General features: G+C 40.8%; 1 protein-coding gene across 2 annotated transcripts in view; it reads right to left on the reverse strand.

Moving 5' to 3' along the window:
* The window catches only part of fbxo34 (F-box protein 34), a 44,980-nt gene extending 25,279 nt beyond the window's left edge, over nt 1-19,701 (reverse strand). The window contains exon 1 of one of the 2 annotated variants that reach the window (XM_024437037.2): nt 19,412-19,701. The gene's annotated coding sequence lies outside the window, so the exon portion shown is untranslated. Of the gene's footprint in view, nt 1-18,320; nt 18,346-19,411 lie in introns of those variants that run through there. The other variant, XM_042329910.1, reaches the window with a different exon arrangement.
* Nucleotides 19,702-21,343: the final 1,642 nt, after the last annotated feature.

A 21,343-nucleotide genomic window follows, 5' to 3' on the forward strand; every position in this document is an offset into this window, starting at 1 on the left:
CGTGCTTTTCTGTCCCTTTGGTATAAATCCATCATTACCAAAAAAAAAAAAAAAAAAGTCTTAAGAGTTCAAACACTTTATGCACTTCACAGCTCATGACTCCAGTCAATAACAGAGCTGGGAATTGCCAGGGACCTCACGATACGATATTGTCCCAATACGTATCGTATTGGCACCTAAGTATCGCAATTCTACACTGAACAAAAATGCCACAGATGTTCCTCTACCATAAGCCACCTCCAACATAATTTTAGAGAATTTGGCAGTACATCCAACCGGCCTCACAAACGCAGACCATGTGTAACCACGCCAGGCCAGGACCTCCACACCCGGCTTCTTCACCTGTGGGATCGTCTGAGACCAGCCACCCAGACAGCTGGGGCGGCAGTGTAGCCTAGTGGTTAGAGCGTTGGGCTAGTAACCGGAAGGGTGCAGGTTCAAATCCCCGAGCTGACAAGGTACAAATCGGTCGTTCTGCCCCTGAACGGGCAGTTATCCCACTGTTCCTAGGCCGTCATTGAAAATAAGAATTTATTCTTAACTGACTTGCCTGGTTAAATAAAAGGTCAAATAAAAAAATAAAAACAGCTGATGAGACAGAGTTTGTGCAGAAATTCTTTGGTTGTGCAAACTGTCGGAAACCGTCTCAGGGAAGCGCATCTGGGTGCTCGACATCCTCACTATGGTCTTGACCAGACTGCAGTTTGGCGCCGTTACCGACATCAGTGGGCAAATGCTCACCTTCGATGGCCACTGTCATGCTGGAGAAGTGTGCTCATCATGGATGAATCCCAGTTTCAACTGTACCGGGCAGATGGCAGAGAGCGTGTAGCGGTTTGAGGTAAACGGTGTGAACAGAGTGCCCTATAGTGGCGGTGAAGTTATGTTATGGGCAGACATATGCTACAGCAAGACGAACACAGTGGTAGGCCACACAAGCTCACAGTGCATAGTGGAAATTCTGAATTTTCACCGCCGATACCGATTACTGGAGGACCAAAAAAAGCCCATACCGATTAAATCGGACAATTCTTTAGTTTTTTTTGTAATAATGACAATTACAACAATACTGAACACTTATTTTAACTTAATATAATACCAATAAAAATCAATTTAGCCTCAAATAAATAATGAAACATGTTCAATTTGGTTTAAATAATGCAAAAACAAAAGTGTTAGAGAAGTAAAAGTGCAATATGTGCCATGTAAAAAAAAAGCTACCTTTTGAGTTCCTTGCTCAGAACATGAGAACATATGAAAGTTGGTGGTTCCTTTTAACATGAGACTTCAATATTCCAAGGTAAGAGGTTTTAGGTTGTAGTTAATATAGCATTTATAGGACTATTTCTCTATACCATTTGTATTTCATGTACCTTTGACTATTGGATGTATAGGCACTATAGTATTGCCAGTGTAACAGTATAGCTTCCGTCCCTCTCCTCGCCCCTACCTGGGCTCGAACCACGAACACATCGACAACAGCCACACTCGAGGCAGCGTTACACATCGCTCCACAAAAGCCGCGGCCCTTGCAGAGCAAGGGGAATATCTACTCCAAGTCTCAGAGCGAGTGACGTTTGAAACGATATTAGCGCACACCCCGCTAACTAGCTAGCCATTTCACATCGGTTACACCAGCCATTCGGCTTGAAGTCATAAACAGCGCTGTGCTTGCGAAGAGCTGCTGGCAAAACACACGAAAGTGCTGTTTGAATGAATGCTTATGAGCCTGCTGCTGTCTACCACCGCTTAGTCAGACTTCCCTATCAAATCATAGACTTAATTATAACATAACACACAGAAATACGAGCCTTAGGTCATTAATATGGTCAAATCCGGAAACTACCATTTCGAAAACAAAACGTTTATTATTTCAGTGAAATACGGAACCGTTCGGTATTTTATCTAACGGGTGGCATCCCTAAGTCTAAATATTCTTGTTACATTGCACAACCTTCAATGTTATGTCATAATACGTAAAATTCTGGCAAATTAGTTCACAATGAGCCAGGCTGCCCAAACTGTTGCATATACCGACTATGCGTGCAATGAACGCAAGAGAAGTGACAATTTTACCTGGTTAATATTGCCTGCTAACCTGGATTTCCTTTAGCTAAATATGCAGGTTTAAAAACATATACTTCTGTGTATTGATTTTAAGAAAGGCATTGGTGTTTATGGTTAGGTACAGTCGTCCAACGATTGTGCTTTTTTCGCAAATGTGCTTTTGTTAAATCATCCCCCAGCGTTGCATCGATTATATGCAAAGCAGGACACGCTAGATAAACTAGTAATATCAACCATGTGTAGTTATAACTAGTGATTATGATTGATTGTTTTTATAAGACAAGTTTAATGCTAGCTAGCAACTTGGCTTCTACGGCATTCGAGTAACAGGCAGGCTCCTCGTGGAGTGCAATGAGAGGCAGGTGGTTAGAGCGTTGGACAAGTTAACTGTAAGGTTGCAAGATTGGATCCCCTGAGCTGACAAGGTGAAAATCTGTCCTTCTGCCCCTGAACAAGGGCAGTTAATCCACCGTTCCTAGGCAGTCATTGAAAATAAGAATGTGTTAACTGACTTTCCTAGTTAAATAAAAGGTATTTTAAAAAATAAAAATGTAAAAATTTTTTAAAAATCAGCGCCCAAAAATACAGATTTTTGATTGTTATCAAAACTTGAAATCGGCCCTAATTAATCGGCCATTCCGATTAATCGATAGACCTCTAGTGCATAGAGCGTAATAATCATCTGTCCTAGGTTGCAACACTCACTACCAAGTTCCAAACTGCTTCTCGAAGCAACGTCAGCACAACTGTTTGTCGGGAACTTCATAAAATGGGTTTCCATGGCCGAGCAGCCGCACACAAACTTAAGATCACCATACGCAATGCCAAGCGTCGGCTGGTGTGGTGTAAAGCCCGCTACCATTGGTGTCAGGAGCAGTAGAAACGGACAAATCTGGGTTTGGTGGATGCCAAAAAAACACTAGCTGCCAAAATGCATAGTGCCAACTGTAAAGTTTGGTGGAGGGGGAATAATGGTCTGGGGCTGTTTATGCTTCGGGCTAGGCCCCTTAGTTTGTCTAGTTAAATAAAAATAAACAATTCCAGTGTATGGAAATCTTAAAGCTACACCATACAATAACATTTTCCATACAGAAATGTTTTGTCAAGATTGGTGTGGAAGAACTTGACTGGCCTGCACAGAGCCCTGACCTCAACCCATATCGAACACCTTTGGGATGAATTGGAACGGCGACTGCATGCCAGGCCTAGTCGCCCAACATCAGTGCCCGACCTCACTAATGCGCTTGTGGCTGAATGGAAGTCCCCGCAGTAATCTAGTGGAAATCCTTCCCAGAAGATTGGAGGAAGATTCGATGTTCCAAACATATTGCTCACCATATGTCTGCTGCAGAGGGACAAGAGAGCCATGAGAAAATGAGCCAACTAGCACAAAAATATTATAGCGATAGTTATAAAACAATACGATATATATCGTCAAAAGTAATATATCAATTATGCATTCTGACCAGTGACCAGTAAAAGTTGTGCAAGTAGCCTGGGTAGAACACAAAACTCATAACAAATCAAGTAAAGAGACATCCATGATACCCTCAACAGTCCACACCAATGCTGTGCAGCACTGACGAACTGTAACAAGTGCTGTCTTGTCTGAACAGTGACATAGCACACAAGACCATTGATTTGGGGGTGATCTCTCATAGCAACATGATTCTGTCATGGCCACTGAGACTCAGAGCCACAGTCTCAACAGCACTTTAGTTGGCAACATTTCAGTTATCTGATCAGTAGCTATCAGCTAGCTGGGGCCTGGGCCGATAAAGCCATTAGCGCAGAAAGGTCAATCTAAAATAGTGAAATATTAGGCAAGCCAACAATTTGACTATTGAAATCAGATCCTTCAAAAGTTCAAACCAAAAATTAAAATGTCCATATTTCTGAAGATTAGAAATATATGTCAATGCTCCAGTTACACGTGTAGTCCATCAACAACAGACCATCACAGGCATACACAAACAGAGGACCTCTTACCTAACAGGGCTGGTCTTAAATTCCACACCTCTACTCAGAAGTTCACACCTATTCAGTAATTAGTCTACTTTTGGGGGGGGGGTGAAGAGCTATGATGAGCACAGCCAGAAGTTTGTCTCAACCTCCTTTGCCAAGCAAATAGCTTCAGCTCTGACACCACAACAGGTATAGCAATAGCAACAACATACAGCACACCTGGCAGGGTGGGGCGGCAGGGTAGCCTAGTGGTTAGAGCATTGGATTAGCAACCGAAAGGTTGCAAGTTCGAATCCCCGAGCTGACAAGGTACCGGCAGTCATTGAAAATTTGTTCTTTCATTGAACTTGTTCTTAACTGACTTGCCTAGTTAAAAGGTAAAATTAAAATAAAATATCACCCTGCCTATTGGATAGACTCATAAAGGGGAACAGAAACAACCACAACATGTTGCTGGAGTGCAGACAAGACAGAACTTCATTTTTTCTCACTCAAGTGAGAAAATGGATATAGGCTTTCAACAAACCTTGTACAAAACACCCCAGTTATTTTTGGCTTAGCGAATTCCTTCCTATCTAGCCCTTTCATACAGTCGCACACCATTCAGTCACAGTTCTCCTATGCTACGGCATTTCATGTATTACAGTAATCTAAACGTCCATACAGTTGGTCTGTCTGCAATGTCGCAAAACAAACTCTATGCCATTGCTTTGTTGCAATTGTATGGAGCCTAACGTCAAAGCATGCTTCCAACTTCAGCACTGCCCAAATGACTCAGTATGAGAAGACCAATAATGGAATGCACTGAGGGACAAAGAGCATGTAGGAGCATGCATTCACAGCATAATATAAAACACTTGCTGTATGGGTATTAAACAGCCACATTGTCCTTTACATTTCAATCAGCAGGCAAGGCCACAACTCATACAGCACGAACACTAATTATTCAAACAATCATTTGTATTACAAAAAGTACATTTCCTTTGGTGTCGACTTAGTAATAGGTCAACCAAATGTTTCTTTGCTTTAAAAAAAACCTATAAAAAACGCAGCTTTTCGCAAGTTGTCAAGAGTGAATTATTGGGGCTCAGGTGGAAAGCTGCCTGGGAGTAAAGACAACGACAGAGCAGCGAGAGAACAGTGAGAACAGAACAGGATTAAAAGCCACTTATCTAAAAGACAAAAAGCTTGTCATAACCTGTTGCACTCGCAGGCCTGGCCCGCCTCACCCACTCCAAATAAATTCAAAGGCAATCAACAGCTTGTTTCTGCCACGTAGGAAACACCAGTGTTGAACACATCTTTCTCTCTGGTAGTGCTATGTGAGTCCTAACAGAGTGGACAAACATGTTTGACACTGTGGGCTGTCCAGTTGTCAGGATGCATTGGTGGGAGGAATAGGCCAAATCACCAACAGGTGGAACTTTCAGACAGCCGCACTTGACTACACACTAAAGAGGTTCTCATTAATTGTTCATAGAAAGGTTGCAATGCATGGGCTACATCTACTCCAGATGATTTGCACACTAAACCTAAAAGCATGTAGGATATATCTAGCCTAACCTATACCTGCGCAATGCCAATATTGGGTGATTCCATACCAGGAAGGCCCAAAATATTTTTGGCATCTCCAATTGTTCTGGCAATTCTCACATAGAAAAGTAATTAGGAGAAAGGATGTTGGATATGATTTTTACTAAGGATGTAACAATTCGTCGATATGCATCGGCCCCCAATTCAAATGTTTAAGATGCATCGGTCCGTGGACCCCAAACCGATCCAAATATAGCATGCATTGGTCAGAAAATGTATTCAAACACTAGGAATCACTAGTTTTTTTTCTCATAATAGATTCCTTCCAAACATACTGCACCAGTCGTGGCCTAAAGTTTTGAGAATGACGAATACTAATTTTCACAATCTGCTGCATCAGTTTGTAAGATGGCAATTTGCATAACCTCAAGAATGTTATGAAGAGTGATCAGATGAATTGCAATTAATTGCAAAGTCACTCTTCGCCATGCAAACAAACTAAATCCCCCAAAAACATTTCCACTGCATTTCAGCCCTGCCACAAAAGGACCAGCTGACATCATGTCAGTAATTCTCTCGTTAACACGGGTGTGAGTGTTGACAGGGACAAGGCTGAAGATCACGCTGTCATGCTGATTAAGTTCAAATAACAGACTGGAAGCTTCAAAAGGAGTGTGGTGCTTGGAATCATTGTTCTTCCTCTGTCAACCACGGTTACCTGCAATCGAACACATGCCGTCATCGTTGCTTTGCACAAAAAGGGCTTCACAGGCAAGGATATTTTTGCCAGTAAGATGGCACCTAAATCAACCATTTATCGGATCAGCAAGAACTTTAAGGAGAGCGGTTCAATTGTTGTGAAGAAGGCTTCAGAGCGCCCAAGAAAGTCCAGCATGCGCCAGGACCGTCTCCTAAAGTTGATTCGGCTGCGGCATCGGGGCACCACCAGTACAGAGCTTGCTCAGGAATGGCAGCAAGCAGGTGAGAGTGCATCTGCACACAGTGAGGCGAAGACTTTTGGAGGATGGCCTGGTATCAAGAAGGGCAGCAAAGAAGCCACTTCTCTCCAGGAAAAACATCAGGGACAGACTGATATTCTGCAAAAGGTACAGGGATTGGACTGCTGAGGACTGGGGTAAAGTCATTTTCTCTGATGAATCCCCTTTCCGATTGTTTGGGGCATCCGGAAAAAAGCTTGTCAGGAGAAGACAAGGTGAGCACTACCATCAGTCCTGTGTCATGCCAACAGTAAAGCATCCTGAGACCATTCATTTGTTGGGTTGCTCTCAGCCAAGGGAGTGGGCTCACTCACAATTTTGCCTAAGAACACAACCATTAATAAAGAATGGTACCTACACATCAGAGCAACTTCTCCTAACCATCCAGGAACAGTTTGGTGACGAACAATGCCTTTTCCAGCATGATGGAGCACGTTGCCATAAGGCAAAGGTGATAAGTGGCATGGTGAACAAAACATTGATATTTTGGGTTCATGGCCAGGAAACTCCCCAGACCTTAATCCCATTGAGAACTTGTAGTCAATCCTCAAGAGGCAGGTGAACAAACAAAACCCCACAAATTCTGACAAACTCCAAGCAGTGATTATGCAAGAATGGGCTCCCATCAGTCAAGATGTGGCCCAGAAGTTAATTGACAGCATGACAGGGCGGATTGCAGAGGTCTTGAAAAAGAAGGGTCAACACCGCAAATATTGACTCTTTGCATCAACTTCATGTAATTGTCAATAAAAGCCTTTGAGAATTATGAAATGCTTGTAATTATATTTCAGTATTCCATAGTAACATCTGACAAAAATATCTAAAGAAACTGAAGCAGCAAACTTTGTGGAAATGAATGTGTCATTCTCAACTTTTGGCCACGACTGTATATAAACAAAGTTAACCCAATGCCCCTGTGTGAAAAAGTAATTGCCCCATTACAGTTCAGGATATCATCAGGTTGCTTCCCAAGGCACCGGGGGCTGAAACTGTCATGGTTTATGTGGGGTTGAATGACATTATGAAGGGCAGCTCAGAACAGCTGAAGATGGATTTTAAAGATCTGAATGGGTCACTACTTGACACCAAACTCCCCATAATATCTGGCCCAAATAACTTGGGTTCCTGGATCCTTTCACAGCATTGCAAGGCTGCATTAAGACAATGACTTATCAATGACCCAAGCCCAGCTCATTTATTCCTTACCATTGTGTCACTTGTCATAATGCTTCAGCAAAATGTACATTATCCCAGGTGCATTGGAATACAACGTAAGTAACCTAATGTATGTCCCTCTTACTGCCCTGAATCCCTCTGCTGATCCTACAGTTATTGTATGCAGTAATCACATGCCTATGAACCAGAGTAAAACTGTTAGCACTGAGGTGATGTGCCCAAGCAGGATGTCCACTGTGTGCAGGACACCCTGCACTAACATAAATAACCTGAGCATGTCTACCTCTACTAAGCAATAAAAACAATCAAGCATCCCAGAAAAGTACTAAAAATAGCCCACGTTAATAACGCAGCTTAAGAAACAAGGTCCATGAAATCAATTTGCTAGTAACAGATGACATTCATATTCTGACAATCTCTGAAACTCACTTAGATAATACAGTGGTAGCAATACATGGTTATAAGATCTACATAAAAGACAAATGCCAAAAGGTGGAGTTGTGGCTGTTCTATTCAGAACCACATTCCTGTAAAGCTTGGAGAGGATCTCATGTTAAATACTGCTGAAGTAGTATGGCTACAGGTTCATCTGCTTCACCTGAAACCCATTCTGGTGGGAAGCTGTCACAGATCACCAAGTGCTAACAGTCAGTATCTGGATAACGTGTGAAATGCTTGATCATGTAAATGATATCAATAGAGAGGTACCATTTTCTGGGTGATGTAAAGAGACAGGCTTTCATCAGGCTGCCCACTCAAGAGAAAGCGTCTAACTGTAACTGGTGCATGCAACCTGGTTCAGGTTATCAAATCAACCTACCAGGATAGTTACAAACAGCACAGGAATGAAATCATCCACATGTATTGATCACATCTACACTAATGCCGCAGAAATCTTGTCTAAAGCAGTAACCAAAGCCATTGGATGTTGTGATCACAATGTAGTAGCTAGATCTAGAAAAACCAAAGTTCCAAAGGCCGGGCCTAATAGTGTATAAGAGGTTATACAATACGTTTTGTAGCGATTCCTAGGTTGTTGATGTAAAGAATATTTGTTGGTCCGTAGTGTGTCATGAGGAGCAACCAGACCCTGCACTTGACACATGAAATTGCTTATCCCAGTTACTAATAAGCAAGCACCCATTAAGAAAATAACTGTGAAAACTTAAATCCCTGTGGATTGATGAGGAATTTAAATATGGTATGGTTGAGTGGGATGAGTGGGAAAATCGGTCTGGCTGTACAACTGATAAGCAAACGTACTGCAAATTGAGAAATCATGTGACTAAACTGTATAAAAAGAACTACACTATGAAACAAAGATAAATGACAAAGAATGATAGTAAAAAGCTTTGGATCACCTTATGAAATTTTGGGCAAAAAGGCAAACTTAGCCATGACATGCCAGCAATAAATGCTGACACTACACATCCAAGTATATCTGACCAAATTATGAAAAGAAAAGAATTGTCATTTTGAATTCTGTGAAGTGAATGTATTGTTTTCTATCACCAATGACAAGCCACCGGGATCTGACAACTTGGATGGACAATTACTGAGGATAATAGCAGATGATATTGCCACTCCTATTTGCCATATCTTAAATCTAAGCCTACTAGAAAGTGTGCGCCCTCAGGCCTGGAGGGAAACAAAAGTTATTCCCCTACCTATGGACAGTAAAAGCCCCGTTCACTGGCTCAAATAACCGACCAATTAGCCTGTTACCAACGCTTTGTAAAATTTTAGAAGAAAGTGTTTGACCAGATACAATGCTATTTTACAATAAACAAATTGACCGACATTCAGCACGCTTATAGGGAAGGTCATTCAACAAGCACAGCATTTACACAAATGACTGATTGGCTGAGAGAAATTGATAAGATTGTGGAGGCGTTTTTAGACTTCAGCGTGGCTTTTGACATTATTGATCATAGTCTGTTGCTGCAAAAACGTGTGTCATGGCTTTACACCCTCTGCTATATTGTGGATAAAGAGTTACCGGTCTAATGGAACAGATGGTGTTCTTTAATGGAAGCCTCTCCAACAAAATCCAGGTAGAATAAGGAATTCCCCAGGGCAGCTGTCTAGGCCCCGTTTCAATATTTACTAACGACATTGGCTTTACTCAATGTGTCTATGTATGCGGATGACGCAACACTATACATGACAACCACCCCAGCAACTGAAATGACAACACTTAAAACCTCTACAGACTCCCCATCCCGCATGCGGGAGCGTAATCATCGCCTGACACTAATTAGCATAACACAACAGACATAAATATCCCTAGAAAATATTCCTATTCATGAAAATCACAAATGAAATATATTGAGACACAGCTTAGCCTTTTGTTAATCACCCGGTCATCTCAGATTTTCAAAATAAGCTTTACAGCCAAAGCTAGACAAGCATTTGTGTACGTTTATCGATAGCCTAGCATAGCATTTTATCCAGCTAGCAGCAGGTAACTTGGTCCCGGAAATCAGAAAAGCAATCAAATTAAATTGTTTACCTTTGATGAGCTTCAGATGTTTTCACTCACGAGACTCCCAGTTAGATAGCAAATGTTCCTTTTTTCCAAAAATATTATTTTTGTAGGCGAAATAGCTCCGTTTGTTCTTCACGTTTGGCTGAGAAATCGCCCGGAAATTGCAGTCACGAAAAATATTCCAAATTAGCTCCATAATATCGACAGAAACCTGGCAAACGTTGTTTATAATCAATCCTCAAGGTGTTTTCAAATATCTATTCGATAATATATCCATTGGGACAATTTGTTTTTCAGTAGGACCGATTGGAGTAATGGCTACCTCTGTATTTTACGCAAGAATCTCTCTGAGGGCATCAGGTGACCACTTGCGTAATGTAGCCGCTTACGGCTATTCTTCAACATAAATGTGTAAAACTACGTCACAATGCTGTAGACACCTTGGGGAATACGTAGAAAGCGTAATCTGGTTGATAGCCCATTTACAGCTCAATAGGGACTCATTGGAACACAAGCGCTTTCAAAATATGGGGCACTTCCGGATTGGATTTCTCTCAGGCTTTCGCCTGCAACATCAGTTCTGTTATACTCACAGACAATATCTTTATTTTTGGAAACGTTAGAGTGTTTTCTAGCATTTTGTCCTGACAAAATATCCCGTTTACTACGGGAACAGGATTTTTCAAAAATGAAAATACTGCCCCCGAGTCACAACAGGTTTTAAAGAGCTGCAGTTTGTTTCAGAATGGGAGGCAAGGCATAAGTCAGTCCTAAGTATTTCCAAAACTAAAGGCATTATATTTGTGACAAATCATTCACTAAACATTGTAATGAGTCATGTGTTAATTGAGACTAAACTGCTTGGAGTAACACTGGATTGTAAACAGTCATGGTCAAAAGCATATTGATACAACAGTAGCTAGGATGAGGAGAAGTCTGTCCATAATAAAGCGCTGCTCTGCATTCTTAACAGCACAATCAAAAAAGGCAGGTCCTATAGGCCCTAGTTTTGTAGCACCTGGACTACTGTTCAGTTGTGTGGTCAAATGCTACAAAGAGGGATAGGAAATTTGCAATTGGCTCAGAACAGGGAAGCACTGCTGGCCCTTGGATGTACACAGAGCTAACAATAATATGTATATCAATCTCTCCTGGCTCAAAGTGGAGGAGAAATTGACTTCATCACTACTTGTATTTGTGAGAAGTATTGACATGTTGAACGCACCGAACTGTCTGTTTGAACTACTGGCACTCATGCATACACCACACGACATCTCTTCACAGTCCCAAAGTCCAGAACAGACTATGGGAGGTGTACAGTACTACATAAAGTCATGACTACATCAAGTAACTGATGCAAGCAGTAAAATTGTATTTTTAAAAAACAAAAGTACACCTTATGAAAGTGGGACTGTGAAGCAACACAAACATGAATACACGAAACACACGATAACATACACACAGGTCAAATCTTCTGTAATGTTTTTAAAAATGTATAACTGCTTTAATTTTGCTGGACCCCAGGAAGATTAGATGCTTACTTGGCAGCAGTTAACGGGGATCCATAATAAATACAAATAACTGGTTGGGCCACCTATAGCTGCAATTTCTGCAACCAAAACGCTTCCTGTAGTTGTCGATCAGGTTACAGTTTGGAGACTGGACAATTATAAGACTAAAGGTGAGGACAAAACCGTTAACCTGACAAGACTGAATGCAAACATTACACTGTTGATTTTATGTGCATTTTACATTTACGCCACATTTGATGAAGAAATCTTAAAATACTCCGGATACGTTCAGCAACATATGAATATTCATGGTTATTTGGGGTAAGTGCAGCATAAGACAAGGGTTTGAGTGAGAGGTCTAACTGGTGTCTCTAAGTGGCCCCACACCTCTCCAAAGTGTGCACAGATCCTATGTAATTTCAATGCACTTTTAAGTCTCAAAGAGCCTTCAATTATAAGGTGCTATTTTGAGCTCTCCTAGCTGTGCTGTTGAAGAACTAGAGCAAGCAGACTTATGTTTTTTTGGTGGGGCACAGCCCTGCATCCCTGCCTTTGTGATTTATAATAGACCATTTTTGGAATGCATAATCTGGTCAGGTGGGTATCATTTCAAAGCGTATTCTATTGCCAACATGGCTAGCTAAGTTACAAAAAAACTATCTTACAGTGTTTAGGCTTTCACAAGGCAATTCAGAGAAGCAGATGGTAATTTTGGTGCGCATAGAATTGAGTCGCGAGGGCACACAGGCGTGTTTCCCGCCAAATTTCTTCCAAATACGACAAGCATAGGCTCATTCTGCTCAGAACAACCCAGGATATGACAACACAGTGATCATAAAAGGGCTGACCCCATTTAGTCGACTGCTTGATTGTTTGGTCGATATGCTGTTGGTTTCTTTAGCCAGTCGCATATTAGAATTTTTATTTTCATGGTACACAAAACAGTCTGATTCGTACTTGTCCGAGCGGACTAATCCATTGGGGAGGCCGTGTAGATGGCACAGTCCATCACTCCAGAACATACTACTGAAATTGTATATGGTTATATTATCTAAGAACAATGGTGCAACACAAATACCAATATTATTTTATAACAAATTCGCTTCATTCCGCGTTGGATAGCGGTCGCTGTCCGCGGTTCTGAAACCGTGCACTGTTGAATTGCAGCCTTTTCCTAGTCCATGTTGCTAGTGTTTGTGCACAATAGCAAAGTTAGCTAGCACATTGGTGTTGAGGACAATGCGGTGGAGGCAGGAGCGGTGTGAGGAGACAAGAAAACAGCCCTGGCCTTAACTGTTTAAGAAAAGTGGAGAGGAAAACAACTTAATTAGGTCTATAATCAATAGCCTAAGTGTTAAACGTACCTGACTTTATAAATCATCCACATACAGAGTATACAAAACATTAAGAACACCTGCTCTTTCCATGTTAAACAGTCAACCATAACATGTTGGATAAAAAAAAATCACAATTTCGGCTGTTTTGTCATTCTGCCCCTGAGCAAGGCAGTTAACCCACTGTTCCACGGGCGCCGAAGATGTGGATGTCGATTAAGGCAACCCCCCCAGCACCTCTCTGATTCAGAGGGCTTGGGTTAAATGCAGAAGACACATTTCAGTTGGACAACTGACCGATCCCTTTTAATCTTTGTCATGCTGTTATAAAGGCTTTACACTTGTTTTCCGTTAGAACAGCCTCCCTGGTATTACATAACACTAAATAAATTGTGTTTACACTGTTCCAAATGGAGAGAAAAATATTGTACTCTAGCAGCACCCGTTTGTCACAATACGAACATAGCTCTTACTCCTACCCTCCTTGATATTACAATTATGATCATAATAATACATATAATCCGTAAGCTTAGTATAGCAGCCTTGTATAACCATAATCGAACTGTATGCCTAAAAGTGCATCCTGTTAAGCGGTCTTAATACGCAACTTACTTAAGCCTATATGTACCAATCGATCATTCATTTGTTCATGTCAGACAGTTTATGAGTCATTCATGATTTGAAATGCAATCAAGCATTTTAGTTCTAAAATAAAACAAAAGGAGCCTCTTGAATAATTCGCCTAAACAAAAAATAAACGTTCCATGTCAGCAACTGCATGCGACTGTTTTTAGTCTTTGCTGTAATAAAGGCTTCACAAAAAAAGGTGCGCTTAGAATTGTGTTGTTTACACTGTTCCAAAATAATATTGTAATCTAACAGCACCTATTTGGCACAATTATGTACGCAGCACCTGCTCCTTACCTGCCTTATTTTTCTAGATCTCCAGTAGTTTTCCCAACTAAGTCAAATTTCTTCCAGACATCTGACTTCCCCTTTCCCTCCTGAGCAACTAGTAAACATTCCCCCGTTATGCTGTCACGTGTTACGGTGTTGGAGTTTGTTATAACTAATTTACTGATGTCATTATCATAGGCTATATGTCAGGTGAGAGAATAGGGCATGTTTTTCTTAAACAAATAAAGGATTTGAGTAACAGAACTTAAGCCAGAAATGGCTGTAATTATTCTGCAGTTTCAGCAACATGGATTGCACAAAACAAAAACACTTGATGTTCTGTGGTGGTCGCTGCAGCAGAGAGGAGAGAGAGACAACAGGTGCTAGTCACACAGTCACTCGCTGTCTTTTCTCTCCATTTTTTTTAACAGCGCAGCAAGTCTGAGCCCGATCAAATACACTTTGGTCGGACTCCCTCTAGTCATTTTGTCTTAATTATTTCATAATACGGTGCACTTAAAGCGGCAGACAAGCTCAGTGCATATAGGTGATTTTATTAAAACAGTGTATATGGCAAATAAATATTTGGGCGAAAGAACAGATTACTCTCGGTTGACTCAGATTTTTTTTGTTGTTGTCAGGGACAGACCTAATAAACGTTCACACTGTATATTACAGGAGTTTTATGATATTGAAATGTGAAGTGCACATTTGGACTCACGGGTGTTTGGCTTGCTTGTATGACAAAGCGGTATTTAATATAATTCTCAATGTCTCCATCTTTCAAAATACATTGAGTCATCTTTATTTACAGCCTTTCCGTCACTCAGACTAAACATTTGCAAAGTTGCCCAATTAGCGGGAAGGATGGGGGCAACTTCTTGTCGCTTGCGGTGCTCAAGTTCAGAAGTCAGTCAGTCAAAACCAATACTGCGCTGTGAACCAGAGAATTTGAGCTCTGACATCATGTACAGCATGTTACTGTAGAGCCACTGCATTTCAATTTAGGCACTTGTTAGTGTCCAACTCTGCCATTTTCAGCCCGTATAAATAAGGGTATGAGTGTAAAGAGTTAAATTAAAGTATCCAAATGTGTTATTTGTTCACTCAAGTGCCCTTTATCTAATATCCGTTTTAGGCTGGAGATCTGATAGCATTCAGTGTCAAAAATAAATAAATGCAAAAAGAAAATCTGAAAGGGAGCAATTACTTTTTCACAGCACTGCAAGTTCAGCAATTGGACTCTTCTCTCCTGGAGGAAGCTTTGAATTGGTCAGTATAGCCTACAGTATGAAAAGAGTGCAATATTCTTGCATCTCATATCTGCCTGTAGTTATTGGACTGCCTGCTGGACTCATGAGTTGAAGCAAAATGCTGTCATATCCAGGAGTGTCGTGCACTCCACCCCTCCTGACAACTGACTGCACCGGTCCATAACCTATAATAGATGGAAGGGACTTCATGCACACCCACTGGAGAATTGAAGACAACTTTACCCAGAGAGCTACAAGTGTCATTGTGTGGTTACTGGTTTGACAGCCAAATCCTTAGACCGACCATAGATGTATAATGCCATAATAGTTCTGGTTAGACAGCTGAAGTTGTACTCTACACAACTTATTTTGATTTGCTAGGTAAAGTCGTAGGCGTTTATAAGCACATCAATGTGATAATTACAGCAGAAAATGCTTTGTATGTAACAAACACACCCATTGATTGTTTGACAATAAGCACATTGACACTCAAACTGGGCGATGTTTGTGCAATGTCCACATGTAGCCTACACCTGTAGGGAGATTAGTAGTTCTGGGATTTATCACGTGGAAAATATCTAATAGGAGACATAACCTAGCCAGTTAGCTGTAGAATATTGCTTTGTAGGACAGCTGACTGAAGACAGGGCATTAAACTTGAAGTTACTGTTTCGACGGTAAAATGTTAACATTTCAGACACTGGTTCTTGCAATTTTGGCATAACTGGGATTTCAAAGAAATCCTCTAGTTAGGCTAGCCGGCTGCAGCTATGCACAAGCTATACTAGTTGGCTAAAGCCTGCGCTGACAGCAGCTAACACATTGAACTGAATTAAATTTACCATCTTGATATGGTGAGTCATGACAGAAGAAGTCCTAAACATCTCTACAAAAGGCTAGGCTAGCTTTGCTTACCTCACTGTTACTACTCATAACTGTACTACCCTTGGTTTGTTGTGATTGAATGGCAAAGACACACTCACATCAAACCACACCCCCAAGACAACTCACGTTTGGCTTCAGTCATGGCCGCAAGCACTTAATGAGCAAGAAGAAAAACAAGGCCAAACCATTAAGGTCAGCGTTCCTTTAAAGCATAAATCATTGTGCATTTGCACACATTTGGGCCTAACATGTGAGATGATTGATGTTGGACAGTTAGGCTAATGGGTTCTTCTGATGGGTTGACTGACTAAAAGGCCAAACAGACTGCCGATGAACGGTTAAAAACAGTGGGTGGCTGTCCTATCACCTCTGACCACAGAACAGCTGCCCTCATTTTCTGTTAATTTCCCAACTATTCTACATGTTGAATTGCCACCGTTGGTCGACACCCAGCAGGTGATCTACTGCGCAAAGCTGAAGATTGTTATTGTGTCTTTTTCCGAATGTTTTACAGTAGTTGAGGTTATGGAGTTGCTGTACAATATTGAAATCGATGGAGACAACATCCACCCTGAAACATCTGCTTCAACTCCCTGGAAGTGCCAAAGCCTTCTCTGGCTGTACAATTAACCACTAAACAACTCGCTCAATAATCAGGCACTAAGCCTACATCCTCATCCCAAACCACAACCGACAGAATGAAGAATTAAATCATAAACAGTTACAAGTCACAGACAGTAGCATGAGAATAGGTAGAAATAGGAAGATTTCAGCATCATTGTACAACAACAATCTGTCACAAGAACTCACGGTGACTTTGTTCAAGAAAATGCTTTTTGCCAATTGGCTTATTGGACTTTATTATCCAACCCATTTTGAGTACTGCACTGTAGGAAAATCTTGTAACTACACTCTGTACAAATTAGCAAAACACTGCTGTGACACTGAACATCCCACATGGCAAAAACATACCCTTTAAAACCTCTGACAATTGACTTGTTAAATCACAGTCCAGGCCTAAGTACAAAGTTTGTGCTAAAAGTGTATTTGCAGGACAAACAAGTGTATAGGACTAATCATGTGTAACATAACCTTTAGCACTTCACAACAAGCAGCTGTTTACTTCTTCAAAAGATTGTCATTTTAAGACTCACAGTTTAAATGGGAAGTGATGCACTTTAAAGCACAACCGTTATCGAAAGTTCTTCACTCCTATTAAAGATGGACATTTCCAAGTAAAAGGACCCATATGAGCACCAACATGTGAAGTTCATAAGAACATGTCAAATTGGGTGTCAAATGAAAGCTAAAAGTATATTTGAGAAATGAAGGCATACATTTTTCTACCATTTCCCATCCTAAAAATGTGAAATAAGCAAAGGCTTTGATTTCTGGTCAAACACATAGAAAGGGGGTCTTAGACAGCTACCAGAAAAAGTGTTAAATGTATTAGAAATTGATCAAACACACGAATGTTGAAGTAATAACTAATATCAACACTTATATTTGGTTTGGGATAAATGATTTACCTTCTATGTTTAAGGGGGGGAAAAGAAACACTGCCTTACATAAATTGCATGGACTGTGTGCAATAGTGTTTATGATGTTTTATGACTACCTCATCTCTGCACCCCACACAAACAAGTATCTGTAAGGTCCCTCAGTGAATTTCAAACTACAAAAAAAAATTGTTAGACCTCTCATTCGTGTCAAAACTCTGAGCAAGCATATACGACATGGGCAACATGTATTATTTAGAAGATTCACAAGTTTAGTTATTAATGAGTTGCATAGACCTCTTTCTGTGTTTTTACAAACATTGCGCAGGGCTGCGATGCGCGGAAGTTGGTGGCAGAACAAGGGGAGTTATAGAACGCTAAAATGGTTTTGAGTGCATTTCACACTACTTTTGGATTATAATTGGATTTCAAGGCTTGTATGAATGTCATGCTTAATATGTTTGTTTCATCATCGCAAATCAACTGCATTATACTTTTTTTAAACTACCAGTAAAATGGCTCTTTGGCTAGCGTTTGCTACAGCCTATATCAATGCGCGTTAGCATTCTAGCTAACAATTGCTGCATCCAAAAGTTATTTTGCAAAGATCACAACCAACTATAATCTTAGCGACTGCTAAAAGCAAGAATCAAAACATAATTGTAAGCGTATGAGAACCCCAAAAAGTGATTTTGTTTAATAGTAATAACGTACATCTAGGCTGTGTTGAATGGGCGCAGATGGCGATCTTACTGCAGCCAAGCGTCGTCCGCATCTGTGCGTGACGTTAGTACTGGAAAAGGGTATACTCATCCTCAAATCGAGTTGCATGTTTGCAAATCGCATTGAATGTCTTCAAATGTCAAGTTACAACTTTGCTACCGTTCAATTTTTCCACACATGATACAAGTTTGCGAAATGACACACTTGCAAATAATGATACAATACAAGCGTGGTTATCGACATACCATTCTAAAGTAGGCAAATTTGTATGTTATCCCATTCATTAGTATTACCCATGTCAATACATTAATAACTTAGGAAATGAGCTGTTTGGCTATTTAGCAACACCGCGACACAACAGCAAATTAAGATATTTTCACACATTGCCACATTCATGTTTACAAAACGACGTGTTACCATCGTTCGAATTGGCTAATACATGTTTGAGCTTGTTGTGCTGCCTGTGCCGAAACTTACTAACGTTAGCTAGCTAGCTGTTAGCTTGCTAACGCATTGCCAAAACAAGGTGGATGTTACCAAGGTGATTGATATAGCTAACTAGTTAATGATAGCTATAAATTAGTTCGTTAAATTTAAGCAAAACGAGATGTCAACGTTTATAACGGTTGCTCCGATTGAAAAAGGCCTTTTGCACCAATGTACAGAAACACAACATCACAGCCAAGCCTTGAATCAAGGGTGTAGCAGTTAACTACCTATGCCATGGTGAGAAACTAATGGTAATGCCTATTCCGTAAAAAACAAGTCCATAACGTTAGCTAGTTAACGTTGTGTGGACAAATATTTAGCTAACCAATTACCTAAAGTGAAATGCAAAGCAGTCTTCCACGCCACCAACCTTGACTAGTAAGTAACGAACGTGAGCATTGTTAATAGCTAGCTAACGTTAGCTACACAAATTCTAATTTAGCGAGGCAACTTGACGAGATATCTTAGCTAGTGACGCGCACAGCAATGTGTCAACTCAGTTGAACAATATTAGCTAGAATTTTTATTAATCCATGTAGTTAGCTACCTATTCTAGCCATAGTTAGAGTACCAAAGCAAAGGTTCAAGCTGACCTGCTGCTGCGAAAACTCGGAAATGAAAGGTCTCCAATCCCCTTGCTAGGAGCACTTGGGGGGCAAAGCAGCGCCGTCTTCACGGTTCAGCAGAATCCTTACAAGAAATTATAACCGTATCCATACGGTCTTAATAACTATGAAATAAATTAGTCAAATCGTTCTCCTTTCGGCCGTATTGGTGCGAACGTCGTTAATCACAGTTACTGGATAGCTAGCCAGTCACTACTACAAAACTACTGGTGGAGGACGTCCACGCAGCGTTCTGACGTGCTTGGCTTGCTTATTCAACGCGTCCGCAAAACCATCATGCGCGCGCAAAAAGATCAGAGGACATACGGAACTTCATGCATAAGCAAATTACAGACACAATTATACTTATCCATTGAAAACACATGGTGAGCCAGCACTTTTTGGTTGCACCTCGAACTCACGTTGGTTGATCGTCCTACTACACTTCTTTCCATTGAACATGCAGTAATCTTTCTTGAAAAGTTGAACAAATATTGATCACTTTTATAGGTCATTTACATTTTGGGAATAGGCCTAGGCCCACTTGAGGAAACAAATTCGACAATTAGACTTTTAAAATAGATTAGTTGAGCCAAAATTATAGGTTCTGAAATCCATATCAAGCCATTCCATAAAGCAGGTGCAAAAACGATAAGAGCCATTTAAAGTTCCAACCTTTATGAAGTTCACAGCAGTTTACACATGGGCATAAGAGTAATTTAATAAATCATCTGTTTTCAGTTTCCATCGAGACTGTCCATAGTTTCCATCATGAAAAATGTATCAGTGACCTGGCTTCAGGATACTAAGGTGTCTTTGTGTCCCTTAATGGCACCCTAGTCTCTTTATAGTGCACTACTTTTGACAAGGGCCAATAGGACTCTGAAGTCCAAAAGTAGTGCACTAATATAGGGAACTGGGTTCCATTTGGGATGTATTACTTGTGCCAGCTTCATCTGGTAGCCTACTGTAGAGAGGAATGTCATCAGTCAATGTTTTGTTTCCCCTCCAGTAGCTTTGATCAATCTTTATACTCATTATAGAATCATATACCGGAGGCAAGGTGCCATCTTATCTTAAAAGACATACAAGCTTTGAACTCGAGACTAGCTTCCTGTGAGGGTAACCCATTTTCATTGTGTGTAGCCTAGCCATACAGATCAGTGTGCCTGCGAGTACCTTTGTCAATTAAGCATTTTTAAAATGTGTGTGTGTATCTCAAGTGTACATCAACTTAAGGTACCATGGAGCTGTGTATTATTGTACACGTCATACTGTAAACATTTGCTCCACATCAGCCTGGCCACACCCTCTCCTTGAGATATGAGCCACTCAGTTGCAGTTAGTGCTGCTATGACTGCCTTCACAGTCAATGCACCTATTTGCCCCTGTCTACTTGACACTGTCAGTTATGGGTAGTAGTTAGATGTGGTCTGGCTGGTAGATTATGGACAAGAGCCAGAGGCATGCCGGAAACAGTGGCAGGGCAAAGTCCCTATGATGTGTCATGTATAAATGCATCTTGCCAGTCTCGTCTTAAGAGATCTTAACAGCACAAGGGGTGGAGGGCAGCAAGGGCTGTAATGTTTGAACACAAATTAAAAGCCATTGTGAGAGTTTCAGGAGTGTTTTACAAGTTATGCCACATTGTGACAACACATCACTAAACATGAGAAACACTAGTGATAGACACCAGCAGAAGCACTCCGTAGTCTGTAAATAGAGAACTGAAATAAATTCATCAAAGCCGAAATGTCAGTGGTGTAAATAGCATATTTTGTTTAGTGGCTAGTGAAAAGATGCAGTGTTGATTTAGTCAACATGCTCCTTCTGTAAACTCAGTGCTTCACTTGAGATGATCATCAACAATATTGCTCAAAGACCCTTTTTTCCAAGTAAACATTAAGTGCTGAAGATAAA

This window comes from Oncorhynchus tshawytscha, linkage group LG11 (assembly GCF_018296145.1).
Source record: "Oncorhynchus tshawytscha isolate Ot180627B linkage group LG11, Otsh_v2.0, whole genome shotgun sequence".
Taxonomy (NCBI): domain Eukaryota; kingdom Metazoa; phylum Chordata; class Actinopteri; order Salmoniformes; family Salmonidae; genus Oncorhynchus; species Oncorhynchus tshawytscha.